At 37.5% G+C, this 25,122-nt stretch overlaps 1 pseudogene; it reads right to left on the bottom strand.

Moving 5' to 3' along the window:
• Positions 1-998: 998 nt before the first annotated feature.
• On the bottom strand, positions 999-25,122 carry LOC129640033 (60S ribosomal protein L32-like; annotated as a pseudogene).

The raw sequence follows: 25,122 nt of genomic DNA, 5'->3' as shown, positions 1-25,122 counted from the left end.
TCCCTTTCTCCTCAGGTGCTTAGTTTCTCAGTCGTGTCTGATTCTTTGTGACCCCATGGACTGTAGCCCACCATAATCCTCTGTCCATGGGGATTCTCCAGGCAAGAATACGAGAGAGGGTTGCCATGTCCTCCTCCAGGGGATATTCCCAACCCAGGGATCGAACCTAGGTCTCCCACATTGCAGGCGGATTCTTTACTGTCTGAGCCACCAATAATTTATTTCTCCTCATAAATCACTGTAAACAAGGAGAAGAGTGAAGGACAGAAAAACAAACTTTGTCTGCAATGATACTAAGAAGTATCTTTAACTCAAAAAGATGAAACAAGGCAAAGACTGCCCAAAAATTGGTGGTCAAGTAGAACTGAAGGACTACAGAGTTATTACCTGTGGCTGAGTAAAACCCAGCAATTAAATGGTATACCCTGAATTAAAAAATAAATGATGACTTTTTTCCTATAACAGAAAAAAAAAAAAGTGTTTAGGGATAGTGGTTGAAGCTTTCTTGGACCCCACAAGACATAAAGTCTTGAAAAGCTGTAGAGGTGAGACTGAGTAAGAAATAATATAAACTTTTAACATTTACAGGAAGTTTACTATCAGTGTGTCAGGGAAAATATAAAGACTCCACATGCCCTGATTCTAGTTTCTAAGTCTAAAGCAATCGCAGTCTTATGATAGTCTTATATTAGGATAATATTCAATAGTTTAGATCATCTTCTTCCTCCCTTCCTCACACAAGCTTCCTAAATAAAGCCATTCCAGGAACAGTGCAACTATTAAAAAGTTGAATAAAGAAAGTAGATTATGATCAAATACAGTGCCATGAATTATAAAAAGGAAACATTTAATGAAGAAAATACCTCTCTAAGTTAGGAGCACATACAAATATAAAATAACACACTTAGTTTGCTTTCATATCTTAGTAACTGTAAACAATGCTACTATGAATATTGGGATTCATGTATCTTTTCAAGTTAGTGCTTTTATCCCAAGTTTCATGGTTTTGTTAACACAAACACAATGTGAACATGAGCTGTCTCTGTGTTTTCTTCACTGCACAGACTGGCATTGCAATTGGTGACTCTGATAGCCAGCTGTGATGCTCTTTCGACTATGGTTTTGCAGTTCTTGGAAGAGATATTGTGAGAAATTGAAACAAATTTGTTGCACATCAGCAGCACTACAAGTTCTTGTTGTTGTGGACCAGGAACTTCCAAAATATGCTGGGCATCATGTGTTTATTTTCTTGTTGCTCTCATAACTGATGTTGGACATCAAGATATGACCCTTGAATCTCCTGCCCACCCTGTTGTTGATGCCTCTGGGTTTCTGGCAGTTCCACCAAATTTTGACATATCAATCTGACTGGTGCCAGGTGAACTTCTTGGTCTTCTTTTTGATGATCTTGGGCTTTATGAGAGATCTGATGGTGGCTATGATACCAAGTAGGAGATGACTGAGACTGCATATGGAGGGACTCAAGGAGTATAATTGCTGGGTAATTTGGTAGCTCTATTTTTTAATTTTTCAGAAAATTCCATACTGTTATCCACAGTGGCTACAACCATTTACATTTCCACCAAGAGTGTACAATGTTGCCTTTTCTCCACATCTTCTCCAGCATTTGTTATTTGTGTTCCTTTTGATGATGGTCATTCTTGCAGGTGTGAAGTGATTTCCTTGTGGTGTTGATTTCCGTTTTCCTGATTATTGGACATGTTGAGCAAATTTTCACCTGCCTGCTGACCATCAGCATATCCTCTTTACATAAATATTTATTTAGGTCTTCTGCACATTTTTAAGCAGTTTGTTTTTTAATGTTGAGTTGTATGAGCTGTTTGTATTTTTGGATATTAAGCCCTTATCAGTCATATCAATTGCAAATATTTTCTCCCATTCATCAAGTTATCTTTATGGTTTGTAAGTGATTTATTTTGCTGTGCAAAAGCTTTTGAGATTATCTGGGATCCATTTGTTTATTTGTGTTTTGTTTCTTTTGTTTTAGGAGATAAATTAAAAAATATATTGCTATGACTTATGTAAAAGACAGAAAAATATCTACTTCTGCTTCACTGACTATACTAAAGCCTTTGACTGTGTGAAGCACAACAAACAGTGGAAAATTCCTAAAAAAGATGAGAATACCAGGCCACCTTACCTGCTTCTTGAGAAACTTGTATGCAGGTCAAGAAGCAACAGTCAGGACTGGACATGGAACAATGAACTGGTTCAAAATTGGGAAAGCAGTACATCAAGGCTGTATATTATCACCCTTCTTATTTAAATGATATGCAGAGTACATCATGCAAAATGCCTGGCTGGAAGAAGCACAAACTGGAATCAAGACTGCCTGGACAAATATCAATAACCTCAGATATGCAGATGACATCACCTTTATGGCAGGAAATGAAGAAGAACTAAATATCTTCTGGATTAATGTTAAATTGGAGAGTGATAAAGCTGGCTTAAAACTCAAAATTCTAAAAACTAAGATCATGACATCCTGTCCCATCACTTCATGGCAAATAGATGAGGAAATACTGGAAACAATGACAGACTATTTTCTTGGGCTCCAAAGTCACTGCAGATGGTAACTGCAGCCATGAAATTAAAAGACACTTGCTCCTTGGAAGAAAAACTATGGCAAACCTAAACAACAGAGACATCACTTTCTCAACAAGGGTCTGTATAGTCAAAGCCATGGCTTTTCCAGTAGTCGTGTATAGATGTGAGAGTTGAACCATAAAGAAGGCTGAGTATGGAAGAATTGATGCTTTTGGACTGTTGTGTTGGAGAAAACTCTTGAGAGTCCCTTGGACAGCAAAGAGATCAAGCCAGTCAATCCTAAATGAAATCAACTCTGAATATTTATTGCAAGGACTAATATTGAAGCTGAAGCTCCAATACTTCAGCCACCTGATGTGCAGATCTAACTCAGTTTAAAAGGCCCTGATGCTGGGAATGACTGAGGACAGGAGGAGAGGGGGATGACAGAGAATGAGATGGTTGGATGGCATCATCGACTCAATAGACATGAATTTGAGCAAACTGAGAGATAGTGAGGGACAGAGAAGCCTGACATCCTGCAGTCAATTGGGTCTCAAAATGTCAGACACAGCTGAGTGACTGAACAGCAACAACAAAAGTTATTGTCAATAAAAAGATCATAAACCATTATCAAGTGGGATTTATCTCAGGGATGCAAGGATTTTTTCAGTATCCACAAATCAATCCATGTGATACACCACATTAATAAATTGAAGAATAACAACCACATGATAATCTTAATAGATGCTGGAAAATCTTTTGACATAATTCAATGTCCACTTATAATTAAAAAATATCCAGAAAGTGAGCACAGAGGGAATATAGTTCAACATAATAAAGGCAAGATATGACAAACCAACAGGTAGTATTATACTCAAAAGTGAACAGCTGAAATAATTTTCTCTAAGATCAGGAACAAGAAAACTATACCCACTCTCACATTTTTATTCAACATAGTTTTGGAAGTCCTAGCCACAAAAATCAGACAAGAAAATGAAGTAAAAGGAATCTAAATTGGAAAGGAAGAAGTAAAGCCATCATTCTTTGCAAATGACATGATACTCTACATAGAAAATTCTAAAAATGCCACCAGAAAACTACTAGAACTCATCAATGAATTTGATAAGGTTGTACAGTTCAAAATTAATATATGAAAATCTGTGATATTTACATGTTCCAACAGCAAACTATCTGAAAGAAAAATTAAGGAAACAGCCCCATTTAACATCGCATCAAAGAGTAAACCATACCTAGGAATAAACTTACCTACGTAGGTGAAAAATGTATATTTGGAAAGCAATGTGAGTGAAAGTCGTTTAGTCGTTTCTGACTCTTTGTGACCCCATGGACTATATGGTCCATGGAATTCTCCAGGCCAGAATACTGCAGTGGGTAACCATTCCCTTCTCTAGGGGATCTTCCAAACTCAGGGACTGAACCCACGTTTCCCACATTGCAGGCAGAGTTCTACCATCTGAAACACCAGGGAAACCCAAGAATACTGGAGTGGGTAGCCTATCCCCTCTCCAGAAGATCTTCCCAACCCAGGAATTCAACCGGGGTCTCCTGCATTGCAAGCAGATTCTTTCCCAGCTGATCTACCAGGAAAACTGTAAGACAATGATTAAAGAAACTGAAGATGGCACAACCGGATGGATAAATATACTACGATTGAATTGGAAGACTTAATATTGTTAAAATGATCATACTACTCAAGGTAATCTACAAATTCAATGCACTCCCTATCAAAATACCAATGCCATTTTTTTTTAAAGTAGAGCAAATAATTTTAAAAATGTATGGAAACACAAATATCCCAAATCGTCATAACAATCTTAAGGAAGAAGGATAAGTTGGAAAAATCAGTCTTCCTAACTTCAAACTATACTTTAAAGCTACAATAATGAAAACAGTATGTTACTAGCACAAAAACAGACACATAGTTCAATGAAACAGAATAGAGAGCTCAGAACTAAACACACACACCTATTGCCAATTATTCTGTGACAAAGGAGGCAAGGATATACTATGAAGAAAGTAGTCTTTTTAATAAGTGGTGCTGGGACATTTGGACAGCTTATGTAAAAGAATGAAGTTAGAACATTCTCTGATGCCATATACAAAAATAAACTCAAAATGGATTTAAGATCTAAGTGTAGTACTTGAAACCATAAAACCCCTAGATGAAAACATAGGCAGAAAGTTTTTGGTGTCTTTAGACTTAGTAGTTAGAAAAGGCCTCTTTGAAGTGGACTTTAGTGGGGATAGGCTACCCACTCCAGTATTCTTGGGCTTCCCTAGTATTTCAGATGGTAGAACTCTGCCTTCAATGTGGGAAGCTTGAGTTCGGTCCCTGAGTTGGGAAGATCTAAAGATTTTTCTCAGCTGAGATATGAAAAACAAAGATCAAGGTTTAGTACCATTGGAAATATAGAGGGGGAGCGTGTTGATACACACTAGGCAGAAGTAAAGAGCTAATGATAAGTCCTTCATTAACTCAAATAATAAAACAATGCTGGTGTGGCTGGATCATAGTGAATGAAGGTGAGAATAATATAAGATTACCTCATGGATTTTGGAAGAGAAAAGATCATAGAGGACTTTGCAAATGAAAGGAAAGTCTTTGAATTTTATTGTTTCATAGCTAGTTTTTATAAACAGTTGAACTGGAGAGTGATGTGGATATAGAACAGAGATGGGCATTCTTGTTTTAATTGACATTAGACAGCTTTTTGGAGAAGAGTTAAAATGCTGTAGCAAACTCTCATGTAGGAAAGAAGCTTAAAACTCAATACCATTCACAGAATAGAATTTGAGGTAGACAAATGTGATAGTCGGAAAGAATCCCTCCACACAAGTAACCCTATCTATAACTTAACGTCTTAAGTCTATTGCCCACACTGCTGACAGAGTGAGGTTTCTAAAATACTCATTTGAACCTGTTATTTTTCTACTTCAGTTTTTTTCTTTACTTTGATGACTTTCAAGGTCCATAATGATCTTTCTGGAGCATGCCATTCTAGCATTTGTTCTCAATCTCCTACTCCCTTTTCACTCCGAGTGTACTGGCCTACTTGCAATTTCCTATGTTTTCTTTGAACCTGGTGACCCTTAGCATATCACATCCTTTACTAGAAACAGTTTTCAGTACTCCCACTCTTAACTGAGCACAGATAAAAGCCCTTTCCGACCACTACTTTTACCAAGGATAATAGTCACTATAGTTAACAAGTAGTGTGAGCCAAGCACCAACTAATCAGAATGGATGATGGCTACTGCTGGTTATACAGATCGTATTTTTAAAGCTATTAGAATAGGGCATGACACCCGATAAATACTATATTACTATTTGCTGTTATGTGAAGAAAAATCAAAAATATTTGGTTGTTATGAGTTTGAGGGCAATTTTGTCATAAATTTTTGTTATGTTAATATAATATTCATTTTACTATATAAATAGCTGAATCATATAAATGTGTCATGACTCTTGTGGGGAGTATGAATGAGTTGACAAGAAAAGTAAACTAACTAGAACTAAAGACTAGTATCAATGGCTAGGGAGAGAGACTGTGGTATTAGATTATAGAGTCTGAATCGTCAAATAATGAGTTTGCATTTGAAACGCAGACATAAAGTATTACAAGTTGTAAGTGGTGCTTGAAAGAGATAAATATGACAGTGGTGTGAAGAGTGAGTTAGAGGACAAAAATAATTGAGACATGGAATTTAGTTTGCAGATAGTTGTGGTCTTACAAATAACCCAAGTAATGAAAGCCAGAAGAGAGAAAAGGACTAAATCTGATTGCTGTTACAAACCATGCTTCCAGACTAGAGGATGAGAACTGACAAAAGTGAAAAAGTAAATAAGGGTGCAACCAACCAAATAAGATATGCAATTTTTACATGTTAATCATTATAAAGAGTTAAATACTTAGAAGCCTTATTTCCTTTGCTCAGAGCCAAATAATAGTAGGGAATGAGGCAAAGATTGTGAGGAAAGAGCTGACATCGAAAGAAATCTAAACCATCTAAGGAATGCTATAAGGTTCATCACTGTGGAAAGAAGTTTAGTTTCCATACACATATACATGTATGTATGTGTGTGTTTTATATATATATATATAAATATATAAATATATATATATATATATATATATATATATATATCAGATGAGATCAGTCGCTCAGTCGTGTCTGACTCTTTGCGATCCCATGAATCTCAGCACGCCAGACCTCCCTGTCCATCACCAACTCACAGAGTTCACTCAGATGCACGTCCATCGAGTCAGTGATGCCATCCAGCCATCTCATCCTCTGTCGTCCCCTTCTCCTCTTGCCCCCAAATCCTCCCAGCATCAAAGTCTTTTCCAATGAGTCAACTCTTCACATGAGGTGGCCAAAGTACTGGAGTTTCAGCTTGAGCATCAGTCCTTCCAAAGAACACCCAGGGCTGATCTCCTTCAGAATGGACTGGTTGGACCTCCTTGCAGTTCAAGGGACTCTCAAGAGTCTTCTCCAACACCACAGTTCAAAAGCATCAATTCTTCGGCACTCAGCCTTCTTCACAGTCCAACTCTCACATCCATACATGACCACAGGAAAAACCATAGCCTTGACTAGAGGGACCTTTGTTGGCAAGGTAATGTCTCTGCTTTTGAATCTGCTATCTAGGTTGGTCATAAGTTTCCTTCCAAGGAGTAAGCGTCTTTTAATTTCATGGCTGCAGTCACCATCTGTAGTGATTTTGGAGCCCAGAAAAAGAAAGTCTGACACTGTTTCCACTGTTTCCCCATCTATTTCCCATGAAGTGATGGGACTGGATGCCATGATCTTCGTTTTCTGAATGTTGAGCTTTAAGCCAACTTTTTCACTCTCCACTTTCACTTTCATCAAGAGGCTTTTTAGTTCCTCTTCACTTTCTGCCATAAGGGTAGTGTCATCTGCATATCTGAGGTTATTGATATTTCTACTGGCAATCTTGATTCCAGCTTGTGTTTCTTCCAGTCCAGGATTTCACATGATGTACTCTGCATATAAGTTAAATAAACAGGGTGACAATATACAGCCTTGACGAACTCCTTTTCCTATTTGGAACCAGTCTGTTGTTCCATGTCCAGTTATAACTGTTGCTTCCTGACCTGCATACAAATTTCTCAAGAGGCAGATCAGGTGGTCTGGTATTCCCATCTCCTTCAGAATTTTCCACAGTTTATTGTGATTCACACAGTCAAAGGCTTTGGCATAGTCAATAAAGCAGAAATAGATGCTTTTCTGGAACTTTCTTGCTTTTTCCATGATCCAGCAGATATTGGCAATTTGATCTCTGGTTCCTCTGCCTTTTCTAAAACCAGCTTGAACATCAGAAAGTTCACGGTCCACATATTGCTGAAGCCTGGCTTGGAGAATTTTGAGCATTACTTTACTAGCGTGTGAGATGAGTGCAATTGTGCGGTAGTTTGAGCATTCTTTGGCATTGACTTTCTTTGGGATTGGAATGGAAACGACCTTTTCCAGTCCTATGGCCACTGCTGAGTTTTCCAAATTTGCTGGCATATTGAGTGCAGCACTTTCATAGCATCATCTTTCAGGATTTGGAATAGCTTAACTGGAATTCCATCACCTCCACTAGCTTTGTTCGTAGTGATGCTTTCTAAGGCCCACTTGACTTCACATTCCAGGATGTCTGGCTCTAGGTCAGTGATCACACCATCGTGATTATCTGGGTCGTGAAGATCTTTTTTGTACAGTTGTTCTATGTGTTCTTGCCATCTCTTCTTAATATCTTCTGCTTCTGTTAGGTCCATACCATTTCTGTCCTTTATTGAGCCCATCTTTTCATAAAATGTTCTTTTGGTATTTCTGATTTTCTTGAAGAGATCCCTAGTCTTTCCCATTTTGTTGTTTTCCTCTATTTCTTTGCAATAATCACTGAAGAAGTATTTCTTATCTCTTCTTGCTATTCTTTGGAACTCTGCATTCAGATGCTTATATCTTTCCTTTTCTCCTTTGCTTTTCATGTCTCTTCCTTTCACAGCTATTTGTAAGGTCTCCTCAGACAGCCATTTTGCTTTTTTGCTTAGAGTTCAATTATTTTTGATCACACATATACAAAGCAGTAATGTCTACAAGATACATGCTGTGTTTTATGCTGTGTTCTGAAGGCAACAAGGTGAACCTGAGTGTTTCATGAGAACTAGAAATATACCATTTTTGGATAAGTACTGTACACTCTTCAGTATGTTAGAAGCCAATCTTTAAAATTTTTATGTGCTGGTTGTAAACCCTAAGTGCCTTGGGTTAATAGTTCCAATCAGGTTTTCAGCTTTATAAGTTGATAGTTTCTTTGGGAAAACAGGTGCTGGAATTTCTCACTGCCAAATGAAATTGTCTGAGCCAGTATATATGCATTGTCTAGATTAGATGGTAGAGAAGACATATGCATAACTATATTTGTATGTTCTAAATGAAGCTTAATCAGCCACCAAGAAGGAGAAGACACCTTAAAATGTTGGGATGTTCAGATAATGTCACCAAATGAATACATAAAATGGTCTATTTGGACAGAGTTCAAAAAGGAGTGAACAAAACTAGTGAACCAATTCTTCAAAATCTGTTAAGGCTAAAGATAGACTGACAAGTTATGATTTGTTTCCAAAGTTAACAGTATTTCAGGTGCCAGCTTTCTTTAGATTTGAAGTAGTTGAAGTTTAATCTCAATTGCAAATAAATAAAAGGCAACTTGAGGAGGATCTGGTTTCTCCATGAGTTTATCAAATACTAGATGTTTAGTGTTTATTCCTGTTTATTTTATTTTAAAAGTTGATTTCCTTCCTAGTAAACATTCCTAGTAAACACTTTCAGCCAGTTGGTGGTGATATGATGCTAACATGTACGTGTTTCTTTGGGGAACAGCTTGGGAATGAAGCAAGATAATTATTAACCTTTGTAACTTTATGAATATTCTATTTCTAAGCAGTTTGTGTTTCTTTTGAGGGTCCCTGTGTTTAACAGTGAACACTGGCAGTAGCCATGAAACAGTGTTCTTTGATACATTTAAACATTCTGAATGAAGCTTTTTTTTTTCTTTTTTAATTTGTAAGGTCTGGAAAGATATTTGCATATGATAGAACTAAAAATCTGAAATAACTGTCTGGGTTTAGCATTGGCATTTCAGTTTTACTCCCATTGTAGGCACTTCTCTGCTTCTGGGAAGGATTCCAGAATCACTAAATATGTCAAAATATGTTTTACTAAGATACAGTGAGGTATAAAGGGTAGAATTCCATGGTGTGTATTAAGTCCTTGCCCTCTTTCCTTCTAAGTGCTTCTTCAAATAAATCAACTTTCATGTCTAAAAACTGGAAAGTGAGAAAAGAGATTTCCCAGGTTTGGGATGGTGAAATGGCCTCCTTGCTTATGATGGCAAGGCATCAAGAGAGTGAAGTATTGTCTCCATGAGGTTTGATTACTAGTCAAACTAAAAAGCTCAAGAGATTCTTCTTCCACAGGAATAAACAAAACAAAAACTAAAAATTAACACATAAACTCATTATATTAGAAATATTTGACACAAAGCAACAAATGATTGTCACTTACATGCTGAAGTAGACCTTTAGAAAATAAATGAGAGGATATATGAGCAGTGAATATTCATATGAAAAAGAAAAGCATCTGAAATTTAAATGAAAAGTCAAATGTCATTTTGAGTGTAATTGTTAAATCTGTTAATATTCTGAAGATATTTCTTGAGCTGATGGTAAAACTTAAGTAGAATGAGAAGTCGTTTATAATAAGTGGGTGTCTAAGGACTGTCTTTTTATGCAACTAAATTTGTTCCAAGGCAGATAAAACAGAGAGAAGTTCAAGCTAAAATCAAATAATAAAAAGAACAATGGCCATTGATCTATCCTTCCAAACAGACAAAAGCAATACAAAATATCACATTTCAATGCCAAGAACTCCAGGGAACTAATATCCTATAAAAGCTGAAAATTTATATTCTACTGTGAGAGGAAATATTCTAGATTTTTCCCTTGGAATTTGCATTGCATTTTAAATGATGTAAAATAATCTATATAAAAAGAAATTAATAAGAAAAATTGTCTTGGTTTCAGCTTTTGATTTAAGAAAATAATTTTCCAATCATAGGAAGAAAGCAAAATAAAAAATGAAATATAAAATTCAAGTTTGCTTTTAATCAGAAAGTCACCTTTTCCTTTTGATTTGATTTTTATCAAAATTTTACTCAAAAGGGGTGGCAAAAAGATGGTAAAAGTGCTAATAAGCTGCAATTCAAGCTGAATGTTTGTTGAATTTAGGTAGAGATGTATAAACAAATACTGAATATTGTAAAGTAAAAAAAAAAACTAAATTATACAAATGTAAAAAAATAAAATAAATGAAAAAATAAAGAAAAAGAAAATGTATGTTACTAGTGATGTTTGAAATTTAATTTAGACTTGATCTGAAATCACTGGGGACTTTTGTCATTGTTGCCTACACTTAGAGTTTAACTAACACCGTTGAGATATTATTGCATTTATAACTTTAAACACAGTGAATTCAAAAGGAACTCTAAATTTGTGATATTCCATTCCTCTCCATAGTTTTCCATTTGTGAACATTATTGTGCACAATAGGTGGGATATGAACCCCCCAAAATATAAAATTTTGATCATGTGTTTCTATGATGCTGACTCTGAGGCATCTAACCATAGGCACACTACTAAATAATCCCTCTTTACAAAAATTTTATTTGAAGAGAAGAGGAACACACTCCATATCCAGGTTACCCGTAATTGGACTTTCATTAGGTATGGGACATAAAAGGTGCTGGCTCAGAGACTTCAGTTTCTACTGCAAAGGTGGCATTAGTGGAAAAGAACCTGCTGGCCAATGCAAGAGACTTAGAGGTAGGTAGGTTCAATCCCTGGCTCAGGAAGATCCACTGGAAGAGGGCATGGTAACCTACTCCAGTATTCTCACCTGAAGAAACCCATGGACAGAGGAGCCTGGTGGGTTAGACTCCATAGAGTCACAGAGTCAGACACGACTGTCAGTTAAGTTCAGTTGCTCAGTCGTGTCTGGCTCTTTACGATCCCATGGACTGCAGCATGCCAGGCCTCTCTGTCCATCACTAATTCCCAGAGTTTACCCAAAGGGATGCCATCCAACCATCTCATCCTCTGTCGTCCTCTTCTCATCCTGCCTTCAATCTTTCCCAGCATCAGGGTCTTTTCAAATGAGTCAGTTCTTCGCATCAGGTGGCAAAAGTATTGGAGTTTCAGCTTCAATATCAGTCCTTCCAATGAACACTCAGGACTGATCTCATTTAGGATGAACAGGTTGGATTTCCTTGCAGTCCAAGGGACTCTCAAGAGTCTTCACCAACACCACAGTTCAAAAGCGTCCATTGTTCAGTGCTCAACTTTCTTTATAGTCCAACTTTCACATCCATACACGACTACTGGAAAAATCATAGCCTTTACTAGACAGACCTTTGTTGGCAAAGTAATGGCTCTGCTTTTTAATATGCTTTCTAGGTTGGTCATAACTTTCCTTCCAAGGAGTAAGCGTCTTTTAATTTAATGGCTGAAATAACCATCTGCAGTGATTTTGGAGCCCCCCAAAATAAACTTAGCCACTGTTTCCCCATCTACTTGCCATGAAGTGATGGGGCTGGATGTCATGATCTTAGTTATCTGAATGTTGAGCTTTAAGCCAACTTTTCATCTCTCCTCTTTCACCTTCACCAAGAGGCTCTTTAGTTCTTCTTCACTTTATGCCATAAGGGAGGTGATATATGCATATCTGAAGTTATTGATATTTCTCCCAGCAATCTTGACTCCAGCTTGTGCTTCATCCAGCCCAGCATTTCTCATGATGTACTCTGCATAGAAGTTAAATAAGCAGGGTGACAATATACAGCCTTGATGTACTCCTTTCCCTATTTGGAACCATCTGTTGTTTCATGTCCAGTTCTAACTGTTGATTCCTGACCTGCATACATATTTCTCAAGACACAGGTCAGGTGGTCTGGTATTCCCATCTCTTTAAGAATTTTCTACAATTTATTGTGATCCACACAGTCAAAGGCATTGACATAGTCAATAAAGCAGAAATAAATGTTTTCTGGAACTCTTTTGCTTTTTTGATGATCCAGGGGATGTTGGTAATTTGATCTCTGTTTCCTGAGTCTTTTCCAAATCCAACTTGAAAATCTGCAAGTTCATGGTTCATGTATTGCTGAAGCCTGCCTTGGAGAATATTGAGCATTAGTTTACTACCATGTGAGATGAGTGCATTTGTGTGGTAGTTTGAGCATTTATGGCATGACTTTTCTTTGGGATTGGAATGAAAACTTACCTTTTACAGTCCTGTGGCCACTGCTGAGTTCTCCACATTTGGAGGCATATTGAGTGCAGCACTTTAACAACAGTCAACATTTTAGGATTTGAAACATTTTAACATTTTAGGATTTGAAATAGCACAACTGGAATTCCATCATCTCCACTAGCTTTGTTCGTAGTGATGTTTCGTAAGGCCTGCTTGACTTCACATTCCAGGATATCTGGCTCTAGGTGAGTGATCAAACCACCGTGGTTATCTGGATCATAAGGATCTTTTTTGTACAGTTCTTCTGTGTATTATTGCTGTTTCTTTTTAATATCTTCTGCTTCTGTTAGATCCATACCATTTCTGTTCTTTATTGAGCCCATCTTTGCATGAAATGTTCCCTTGTTATTGTTTATATTCTTGAAGAGATCTCTAGTCTTTCCCATTCTATTGTTTTCCTCTATTTCTTTGCTTTGATCACTGAGGAAGGCTTTCTTATTTCTCCTTGCTATTCTTTGGAACTGTGCATTCAAATGCACAGTATATCTTTCCTTTTCTCCTTTGCTTTTTGCTTCTCTTCTTTCACAACTATTTGTAAGGCCTCCTCAGACAGTCATTTTGCTTTTTTGCATTTTGTTTCCCTTGGGGATGGTCTTGATCCCTGTCTCCTGTACAATGTCACAAACTTCTGTGCATAGTTCATCAGGCAAACTATCAGATCTAGTCCCTTAAATCTATTTCTCACTTCCACTGGATAATCATAAGGGATTTGATTTAGGTCATACCTGAATGGTCTAGTGGTTTTCCCTACTTTCTTCAATGTAAGTATAAATTTGGCAATAAGGAGTTCATGATCTGAGCCACAGTCAGCTCCTGGTTTTGTTTTTCGTGACTCTATAGAACTTCTCCATCTTTGGCTGCAAATAATATAATCAGTCTGATTTCGGTGTGTCCATGTGTAGAGTCTTCTCTTGTGTTGTTGGAAGAGGGTGTTTGATATGACTAGTTCATTCTCTTGGCAAAATTCTATTAGCCTTTGCCCTGCTTCATTCTGTACTCCAAGGCCAAATTTGCCTGTTACCCCAGATGTTTCTTGACTTCCTACTTTTGCATCCCAGTCCTCTATAATGAAAAGGACATCTTTTTTGGGTGTTAGTTCTAGAAGATCTTGTAGGTCTTCATAGAACCATTCCGCTTCAACTTCTTCAGAATTTCTGGTCGGGGCATGGACTTGGATGATCATGATATGGAATGGTTTTCCTTGGAAATGAACAGAGATCATTCTTTCGTTTTTGAGATTGCATCCAAGTGCTGCATTTTGGGCTCTTTTGTTGACTATGATGGCTACTCCATTTCTTCTAAGGGATTCTTGCCCACAGTAGTAGATAGAATGGTCATCTGAGTTAAATTCACCCATTCCAGTCCATTTTAGTACACTGATTCCTAAAATGTTGATGTTCAGTCTTGCCATCTCCTGTTTGACCATTTCCACTTTGCCTTGATTCATGGACCTAATATTCCAGGTTCCTAGGCAATACTGCTCTTCACAGCATTGGACCTGCTTCTATCACCAGTTACATCCACAACTGTGTGATGTGTTTTCTTTGACTCCCTCTCTTCATTCTTTCTGGAGCTATTTCTCCAGTGATTTCCAGTAGCGAATTGGGCACCTATCGACTTGGGAATTCATCTTTCAGTGTTCTATCTTTTTCCTTTTCATACTGTTCATGTGGTTCTCAAGGCAAGAATATTGAAGTGGTTTGCCATTCCTTTCTCCAGTGGACCACATTTTGTCAGAACTCTCCACCATGACCTTTACGTCTTGGATGGCCCTGCACGGCATGGCTTAGTTTCATTGAGTTAGACAAGTCTTTGGTCCATGTGACTAGATTGGGTAGTTGTCTGTGATTGTGGTTTCAGTGTCTGCCCTCTGATGCCCTCTCTTAGTACCTACCGTGTTACTGGGGTTTCTCTTATCTAGGATGTGGGGTATGTCTTCACAGCTGCTCCAGCAAAGCACAGCCACTGTTCCTTATCTTGGATGTGGGGTATCTCCTCTTGACCACTCACCACTCCAGCACTGAGCAGACACGTCTGTAGTGACTAGCATCGGTACAGGTTTTCCTGTAACCAAGAGTTTTCACTGGGAATGTGGAACTTTCAATGATAAATCAAGGTCAGATATTGGAAAAAGAGATGGTTGGTGTGGCAGGCTGAGTTCTAAGATGATCCTTATGACTTTGATGTACACATCTTATATGATTCCCACTCTTGAGTATGGGCAGGACTTGTGTATGGGATATCATTCTCACAATTAGATTACTAAGTAGTTGATTTGTACTTAATCACAAGAATGATCATTGTAGGTGGTTATGGCATAATCAGGCTGGCCATTAAAAAAGGGTCTTAATCATTACAGTAAAGAGAGTCTTTCTTCTGACCTTGATGAAGCCAATCACCATGAGTTCTATAGCTACAGCCTCTAAAATCTGTCCTCTGCCAAATTCCAGTGAGATTGGAGAAGGAACTTAAGCCCCAGAGGAGATCACAGCTGCAGTCAACACTTTTATTTCATCCTTGTGAGACCCTAGGCAGATAATCTAACCTGTTACTCCATACTTGACCGGAGAAGGCAATGGCACCCCGCTCCAGTACTCTTGCATGGAAAGTCCCATGGACAGAGGAGCCTGGTGGGGTACAGTCCATGTGGTCGCTGAGTCAGACACGACTGAGCGACTTTACTTTCACTTTTCACTTTCATGCCTTGGAGAAAGAAATGGCAATCCACTTCAGTGTTCTTGACTGGAGAATCCAAGGGACGGGGAGCCTGGTGGGCTGCCGTCTATGGGGTTGCACAGAGTCGGACGCGACTGAAGCAACTTAGCAGCAGCAGCAGCCGCCATACCTGACCCATGGAAACTGCGCTGTTTTAAGCCACTACATTTGTGGTAATTGTTACACTGCAATAGAAAGCTGTTGTTGTTGTTTTTCTTTTTTTTCTGCTGCATAATGAAATAAAATTTATGAACTTGTTGCCAGTTCCTGAACCTAAAAATTGTCATTTGTTCTTGAGTCATAACATTATTTTCTTTAAGAATCATATGCTTGAGGAAAATGTGACCAAGTCAATTGCCACTTGCTAGGCAACCAGCTGTGAGCAGGGGATGCCAGTAAGGAAGGGAGTAAATGGATTCCTCAAGGAATGAGTGGATTTCTATGTAGAGAGTGAGGTTCAACCAGAATACCCATCAGAGAGAAGGAGCAAACTAAGGTATATTTTTATTAAGCAACGTAAAGAACAGTGATTTTCAAACTGATTTTCAATTGTAAAATCAATTGTTGTTCAGTTGCTGAGTTATTCCTTTCTCTTCACATCATATTCAGCATTTATTGTTTGTGGATTTTTGACAATAGCCATTTTGAAAGGTGTAAAGTTTTGTAAATCATTGTACTTTTGATTTGCGTTGCTCTAATAATTAGCAGTGTTGAATATCTTTTCTTATGCTTCTTGGCCATTTGTATGTGTTATTTGGAGAAATGTCTGTTTAGCTCTTATGCCCATTTTTTAATTTTTTTTAATTTTAATGATATAAACCACATGAGCTGTTTATAAATTTTGGAGTCTAATATTTGTCAGGTGCATCATTTACAAATATTTTATCACATTCTCTGGGTTGTCTTCTTGTTTCCGTTATGATATCCTTTGCTGTGTGAAAGCTTTTAATTAGGTCCCATTTATTTACTTTTGTTTCCCTTGCCATTCTTCTGGGAGATAGAGCAAAAAAGATATGGTGCAATTTATGTCAAAGAGTGTTCTGCTTATGTTCTCCTCTAAGAGATTTATAGTGTCCAGTCTCACAATCAGGTCATTAATCCATTTTGTATTTATTTTTGTGTGTGGTGTTAAACAATGTTCTGATTTCAATCTTTTACATGTGGCTGTCCAGTTTTCCCAGCATCATTTATTGAAGACTAACTTTCCTCCATTGGAAAGTCTTGACTCCTTTGTCATAGATTATTTGACCACAGGTGCCTAAGCTTATGTCTGGACTTTCTATACTGTTCCTTTGATTTTTATTTCTATTTTTGTGCCAATGCTATAATGTTTTGATGACTATAGCAGTGTAGTATAATCTGAAGTCAGGAAACCTAAGTCTTCCACCTCCATTTTTCTTTCTCAGTATTGCTTTCACTATTTGGTGTTTTTTGTGTCTCCATATGAATTTCAAGATTTTGTGTTATATTTCTGAGAAAAGTGCCATTGGCCATTTGATAGTGATTGCATTGAATCTGTAGATTGCCTTGGGTAGTACAGTAATTCTGACAATATTGATTCTTCCAATCCAAGAACATGGTGTATCTTTCACTCTGTTTGCTTTTGTCTTTGATTTCTTTCATCAGGGTCTTACAGTTTTTGGAGTATAGGTCTTTGGTCTCCTTAAGTCAATATTGTTAGTGTATAGAAATGCAATTGATTTCTGTGCATTAATTTTGTAACCTGAAATTTTACCAAATTGATTGATGATCTCTAGTAGTTTTCTGGTAGCATCTTTAGGAATTTCTTTGTGTACTATCATGTCATATGCAAACAGTGACAGTTTCACTATTTCTTTAGCAATTCAGATTCCTCTTATTTCCTTTTCTTCTCTTACTGCTACAACTAGGACTTCAAAAATTTGTTGAAATGAAGTTGTGAGAGTGAATATCCTTCTCTAGATCCTAATCTTAGAGGAAATGCTTTTACCTTTTCACCATTAGTATGATGTTAGCTATAGGTTTGTCATATATGGCCTTTATTATGTTGAGGTATATACCTACTTTCTGGTGAGTTTTTGTTTGTTTGTTGTTGTTGTTGTTGTTTTTAACATACATGAGTATTAAATTTTGTCAAAAGCTTTTTATGCATTTATTGAGAAGATCATATGGTTTTTATTTTTCAATTTGTTGATGTGGTGTATCACAGTGATTGATCTGAAACCATTGAAAAATCCTTTTATCCTTTGGATAAATCTCACTTGATCATGGTGTATGAACCATGTATTGTTGTATATGAATGTTTAGTATTTGTTGAGGATATTTGCCATCTATGTTCATCAGTGATATTGGCCTCTACTTTTCATTTTTGTAGTATCTTTATCTGGTTTTGGTATCAGGGTAATGGTGACCTCATAGAATGAAACTGGGAGTTTTCCTTCCTCTGCAATTTTTGGAAGTGTTTCAGAAGAATAGCTGTTAGCGCTTCTATAAATCTTTGATAGAAACTGTCTGTGAATCCATCAGGTTTTGGACTTTTCTTTCCTGGGCATTTTTAAATCACAGTTTAATTTCAGTGCATGTGATCTGTCTGTTCATATTTTATGTTTCTTTCTGGTTCAATCTTGGGAGGTGTACCTTTCTAAGAATTTGACCATATCTTCCACACTGTCCATTTTATTGCCATACAGTTAATTGTAGTCTCTTATGATCTTTTGTATTTCTATGGTGTCAGCTGTAATTTATCCCTTTTCATTTCCAATTTTATTGATTTGAATCCTTTCCCTTTTTTCTTGATGAATCAGACTGAAGATTTATCAGTTTATCTTCTTGAAAAATTTTTATTTTCATTAACCATTATTATTCTTTTCTTTTTTTTTTCATTTACTTCTGCTCTGATTTTTATAATTTCTTTCATTCTAACTTTAATTTTTATAGTGAAATGTAACATTTATTAAACACCTGTCAAAGGTCATCACCATTATGAAGTATTGTTTTACAATATTAACTCATACCTAATATCTGATATGGAGAAGGCAATGGCAACCCACTCCAGTACTCTTGCCTGGAAAGTCCCATGGACTGAGGAGTCTGGTGGGCTGCAGTCCATGGAGTCGAGAAGAGTCAGACATGACTGAGTGACTTCCCTTTCACTTTTCACTTTCATGCATTGGAGAAGTAAATGGCAAACCACTCCAGTGTTCTTGCCTGGAGAATCCCAGAGATGGTGGAGCCTGGTGGGCTGCCATCTATGGGGTCGCAGAGTCGGTCACGACTGAAGCGACTTAGCAGCAGCAGCAGCAGCAGCAATATCTGATAACAAATACAGAAAACCTTATAAGGCAGTAATAATTAACTGCCATCATTACCATTTTTAATTAATTATCTATTTTAATTGGAGGATAACTACTTTACAATATTGTGATGGTTTTTGCCATACATAAACATGAATCAGCCACAGGTATACATGTGCTCCCCCCATCCTGAAACCCTTCCCACCTCTCTCCCCACCCTATCTCTATGGGTCCACCCAGAAGACTGGCTTTGGGTGCCCTGCTTTATGCATTGAACTTGCACTGGTTATCTATTTTGCAAATGGTAATGTACATGTTTCAAGGCTATTCTCTCAAATCTTCCCACTCTCGCCTTTTCCTACAGAGTCCCAAAGTCTATTCTTTACATCTGTGTCTTCTTCCCTTCCCTACATGTAGAATCACCAGTCAGTTCAGTCGTTCGGTCATGTCCAACTCTTTGTGACCCCATGGAGGCCAGGCTTCCCTGTCCATTGCTAACTCCTGGAGCTTGCTCAAACCCATGTCCATTAAGTCAGTGATGCCATCCAACCATCTCATCCTCTGTCGTCCCTTCTCCTCCCACCTTCAGTCTTTGCCAGCATCAGGGTCTTTTCCAATCAGTCAGTTCTTCACATCACGTGGCCAAAGTATTGGAGTTTGAGCTTCAACATCAATCCTTCCAATGAATATTCAGGACTTATTTCTTTTAGGATGGACTGTTTAGATCTCCTTGCAGTCCAAGGGACTCTCAATAGTATTCTCCAACACCACAGTTTAAAAGCATCGATTCTTCAGTGTTCAGCTTTCTTTATGGTCCAACTCTCACATCCACACATGACTACTGGAAAAACCATGGCTTTGACTAGATGGACCTTTGTGGGCAAAATAATGTCTCTATTTTTTAATATGTTGTCTAGGTTGGTCATAACTTTTCTAAAGGACCAAGTGTCTTTTAATTTCATGGCTTCAGTCACCATCTGCAGTGATTTTGAAATCCAAGAAAATAAAGTCTGTCATTGTTTCCACTGTTTCCCCATATATTTGCTATGAAGCAATCGGGCTGGATGCCATGATCTTAGTTTTCTGAATGCTGAGCTTTAAGCCAAGTTTTTCACTCTCCTCTTTCACTTTCATCAAGAGGCTCTTTAGTTCCTCTTCACTTTCTGCCATAAGGCTGGTGTCATCTGCATATCTGAGATTATTGATATTTCTCCCAAAATCTTGATTCAAGCTGGTGCTTCCTCCAGCCCAGCATTTCGTATGATGTACTCTGCATATAAGTTAAATAAGCAGGGTGGCAATATACAGCCTTGAAATATTCCTTTCCCAATTTGGAACCAGTCTATTTTCCCATGTCCAGTTCTAGCTGTTGCTTCTTGACCTGCATACAGATTTCTCAGGAGGCAGGTCAGGTGGTCTGGTACTCCCATTTCTTTCAGAGTTTTCCACAGTTTCCCCCCCATCCTGAAACTCCTCCCACCTCTTTCCCCACCCTATCCCTCTGAAATGACCCAGAGCACAGACTTTGGGTGCCCTGCTTCATGCATTGAATTTGCACTGGTCATCTATTTTGCATATGGTAATGTACCATTTGGAAAGATGGTACTGATGATCCTCTCTATGTGGAAATTTCTTAAAGAGGATCATCAGTACCATCTTTCTAAATTCCATGAGTGAGTGAGTGAGTGAAGTCACTCAGTTGTGTCCAACTCTTTGTGACCTCATGGACTATAGCCTACCAGGCTCCTCTGTCCATGGGATTTTCCAGGCAGTAGTCCTGGGATGGATTGCCATTTCCTTCTCCAGGGGATCTTCCCAATCCAGGAATCAAACCTGGGTCTCCCGCATTGTAGACAGATGCTTTACCATCTGAGCCACCAGGGAAGTCCATCTAAATTCCATATATAAAAAACCTGGGAATAGACGACCCATACATATGTGTTAACATACAGTAAAAAAAATGTTCATAGCTAGGACATGGAAGTTACAGTACATATACACAATAGAATACTGCACAGGTATTACACCCTGTGTAAGAGGCTCCAGACTGATCCACCTCATTAGAACTGACTCAAAGGCATTCATTTTAATACCTGTGCAATATTCTGTTAATTATATGTACTGTAACTTCCTTATACATTCATCTGCCAATGGACATCTAGGTTGCTTCCATGTCCTAGCTATTGTAAATAGTGCTTCAATGAACATTGGGGTACATGAGTGCCTTTCAAGTCTGGTTACCTCAGGGTGTACACCCAGCATTGGGCTTGTTGGGTCATATGGGTTGTCTATTCCCAGTTTTTTAAAGCATCTCCACATTGTTCTCCACAGTGATAGTACCAGTTTGCATTCTCACCAACAGTGTAAGAGGGTTCCCATTTCTCCACACCCTCTCCAGCATTTATCCTTTGTAGACATTTTGATGATGGCCATTCTGACCAAGGTAAGATGACACCTCTTTGTGGTTTTGATTTGCATTTCTCTAATAATAAGTGATGCTGAGCATCTTTTCATGTGTCTATTAGCCATCTTTATGTCTTCTTTGGAGAAATATCTGTTTAGATTTTTGCCAGTTTTTGATTAGGTTGTTTGTTTTTCTGGTATTGATTTGCATGTGCTGCTTGTATACATTGGAGATTAATTCAATGCCAGTTATTTCATTTGCTATCATTTTCTCCCTTTCTGAGGGCTGTCTTTTCATCTTGATTATAGTTTCCTTTGTCATGCAAAAGTTTTTAAGTTTAATTAGGTTCCATTTTTTGTTTTTGTTTTTATTTCCATTACTCAGAAAGGTGGGTCATAGAGGATCTTGCTGTGGTTTACATCAATGTTCTGCCTATGTTTCCCCCTAAGAGTTTGATAGTTTCTGGTCTTACACTTAGGTCTTGAATCCATTTTGAGTTTATTTTTGTGTATGGTGTTAGAAAGTGTTCTAGTTTCATCCTTTATGCATAGTTGGCCAGTTTTCCCAGCACTACTTGTTAAAGAGATAGTCTTTTCTCCATTGTATATTTTTGCCTCCTTTGTCAAAATAAGGTGCCCATAGGTGCATGGATTTATCTCTGGACTTTCTATTTTGTTCCATTGATCTATGTTTTTGTCTTTGTGCTAGTACCATACTGTCTCGATGACTGTAGTTTGGCAGTATAGTTTGAAGTCAAGAAGTTTGATTCCTCCAGTTCCATTCTTCTTTCTCAAGATTGCTTTGGCTGTTTAGGGTCTTTCATTTTTCCATACAAATTGTAAAATTATTTGTTCTAGTTCTAAGAAAAATACCTAAGTTTAGATTTTGTTAATTTTTCTTTCTCTGTTAGCTTTAGGTGTAAGTTTAGGTTGTTCATTTGAGATTTTCCTCATTTCTTTAAATAAGGTTGTATTGCTATAAACTCCCCTTTCATAACTGCTTTTGTTGCATCCCATAGCTTTTGGATCATTGTGCTTTCATTTTCATTTGTCTCTATGTATTTTTTATTGATTCTTTGTTTTTTTTTTTCCAGTTATTCATTTGTTGTTTAGTAGTATATTGTTTAGCCTCCAATTTTTTGTGTCTTTATAGGTATTTTTTCTTGTAATTTGTATCTAATTTTAACTCACAGCATTGTGATCTGAAAAAAAAAATCTTGATATGATATCAGTTTTCTTAAGTTTATTAAAGCTAGCTTTTGTGGCCAAGCATGTTGGCAATCCTGGAGAATGTTCATTGTGCACTTGAGAAAATGTGCATTAGGCTCCTTTAGGATGGAATACTTATGCCATTCAGAATTAATGTGTCATTTAATATCTATGTTTCCTTATTGATTTTCTGCCTGAATGATCTGTCCATTAATGAAAGTGGTGTGTTCAAGGTCCCCCACTATTATTCTGTTACTGTCTCTTTCTCACTTTATGGCTCTTAGTATTTGCCTTATATATTAAAGCTCTCCTAAGTTTGATTCCTATATATTTACAATTGTTATATCTTCTTGGATTAATCCCTTGACCTTTTTTCAGGATTGAAAAACATTTATTGAATCAAAATCAAATGCTTTCTCTTTATTATCTACCAGCCAACACTGAACTTAATTTATTCAAAATCAACACAGTGTACAAAAAAAGTATGTTTATATTATAAAAATATATCAATTTTATTTCCTGGGTGCTGAGCAGAAGTCATTAAAAAAATCAAGGCAAATTTGCTCTCTATAATAGAACTGTTATAATTTAATAACAAAAGTGAAAGCTAATATATACTCACAAAGTATCTGTAAAGGCCCACTGATAATACTGCATCAGAAATGCTGAACCCAATCACCATGGTCCACATTTCCGCTCTATGCTCATTGGCACCACTCCATGCCTATATCATGGGAAAGCACCTCTTTTACAGAACGCATGTCATTAGTTAACAGTTGTTAGCACATGTTTCAGCAAAATATTAACAGCCAATTCTATTTAGTTAGATTCAATTTTCAAGTCAGACACAATATTATTGGGAGCAAATGACATAACAAGGTTTAAAAGCCCACTTATCAGTGGGGAAAGTGGACTCCCTAAAAAAACTGTGTCCAAGGTTAGTATCTTAAAATTGTTGGTAATTTTCTTATTTCTTGAGTCAATATTGGCACCTTCCTTGGCATTTGTTCCTGCACACAGTGTGGCTACTTGTGCCTGTCAGTTCAGAGGCAGCTGCAGAACAATTAGAGGCTGAAGAGGGCAGCCTTTGGCTTACCATGGAGACATGCTCTAGTGCTCACTGGAGAATTTCATGTTTGAGGAATCAGGAAAGCAAGCAATTGACAAAAATAAAGTTAAATCATGAGGTAGGGAAAAGGGACCATGGCCCCCTGTACTGTTCTAAGAGTTATACAAATATAAACTCTGTAATTGTTAAAGTCAAAATAGAAGTAGACTAACTAGTATTATCACTGTCTATACCAAAACAATCCATCTTTAAAGAGCATGCACACTGCAGTGTCCCTGGCAGGACTGTGGCTGCTGAACAGAATGGCACTGGTACTCAAGCAAAATCCAGAATGCAGTATCAACACAGTGACATCAGATGAATTCAAGTTTAGAAGCTATTAAACTGCAAAATGCTTATTCTGATTGCTCAGCATAAATGTTATTTCTTGACAGATTCTCTGCAATTGACAACTATGAAGACTCAAAACTACAGAAATACAAGGACTGAATAATCTAGTGCCTGCTGTATAGGGTAACTTAAAAGAACTGGGGGAAGAAATCCTTCCATGTTTTGCCTATATAAACCAAATATTTATCCACTTACCTATTTCACAAGAACTTGTGACTAAGGTGAAGGTAATATTATCTCTCTCTCTTTATGCAGTTACTTAATTCCTTACTATTTTCTTCCAGTTAAGCACATTTCCTGTAGGAAATGGTACTCCTATCAAATATAACTGTTAGATAGGGCTAAACTTGAAATAGGATTTAAAATTTCTAATGGAAACTAAACCACTACTGGGCTTAGCACTACACTCTTATGTGGAAGGAGGAGCATTTATAGAAATAAAATTTGTGGAAAACAAACATTTTGGATCCCAAGCCCAAGGATTCTTGGCAATACCTTAAGTCACCATCCAGGTTGTTCTCATAGGCAACAACACAGCGAGGTCAGCCACTGATCCTGGAAACTTCCACTGTCCCAAAATGTGGACTTGGAGAGACCAATGACTCCAGAGCCTGCACTTAGAAGTAGAGGCTAGAAGCTCAACAAACTACTGCTGGAAGCCAACTGGATACCACAGTATTAAACAAGTGAAAACCAAGACCAAGCAAACAAAGAAATGAACAGCTACTAAGAACAGGATGCTCAGAGTCAGACGGGGTGAGGATATTACCACACACTTGATATGTAACCACACTTGTTTACAAGCCCAGGTTCTTGCTCTCAAATAAATAGATCAAAAATTTACAACAAAATGAATGCCTTATGGATGCAAGCTTTTCTTTTATTACAATTCTAACTATATAAAAGTCATACTCCTAAAATAAGTTACAAGTTGCCTTTTTCTGTGAAATTCATGTGACTTGGTGCCACAATTCACCTTTCTCTAATATCAGCAGTATCATCCACCCACGGCAGCCAGGAGCTGTCCATTTCTGGCATCCCTTGGGCTCCCACACAAGCAACTTCATAAAGCATGCAGACACTACTCTGCTGCAGTCTCATATGAATAGAAATTATCAT

This window comes from Bubalus kerabau, chromosome X (assembly GCF_029407905.1).
Source record: "Bubalus kerabau isolate K-KA32 ecotype Philippines breed swamp buffalo chromosome X, PCC_UOA_SB_1v2, whole genome shotgun sequence".
Lineage (NCBI taxonomy): Eukaryota > Metazoa > Chordata > Mammalia > Artiodactyla > Bovidae > Bubalus > Bubalus kerabau.
The sequence above is the reverse complement of the archived record's forward strand: the minus strand, read 5'-3'. Positions and strand labels throughout refer to the sequence as shown.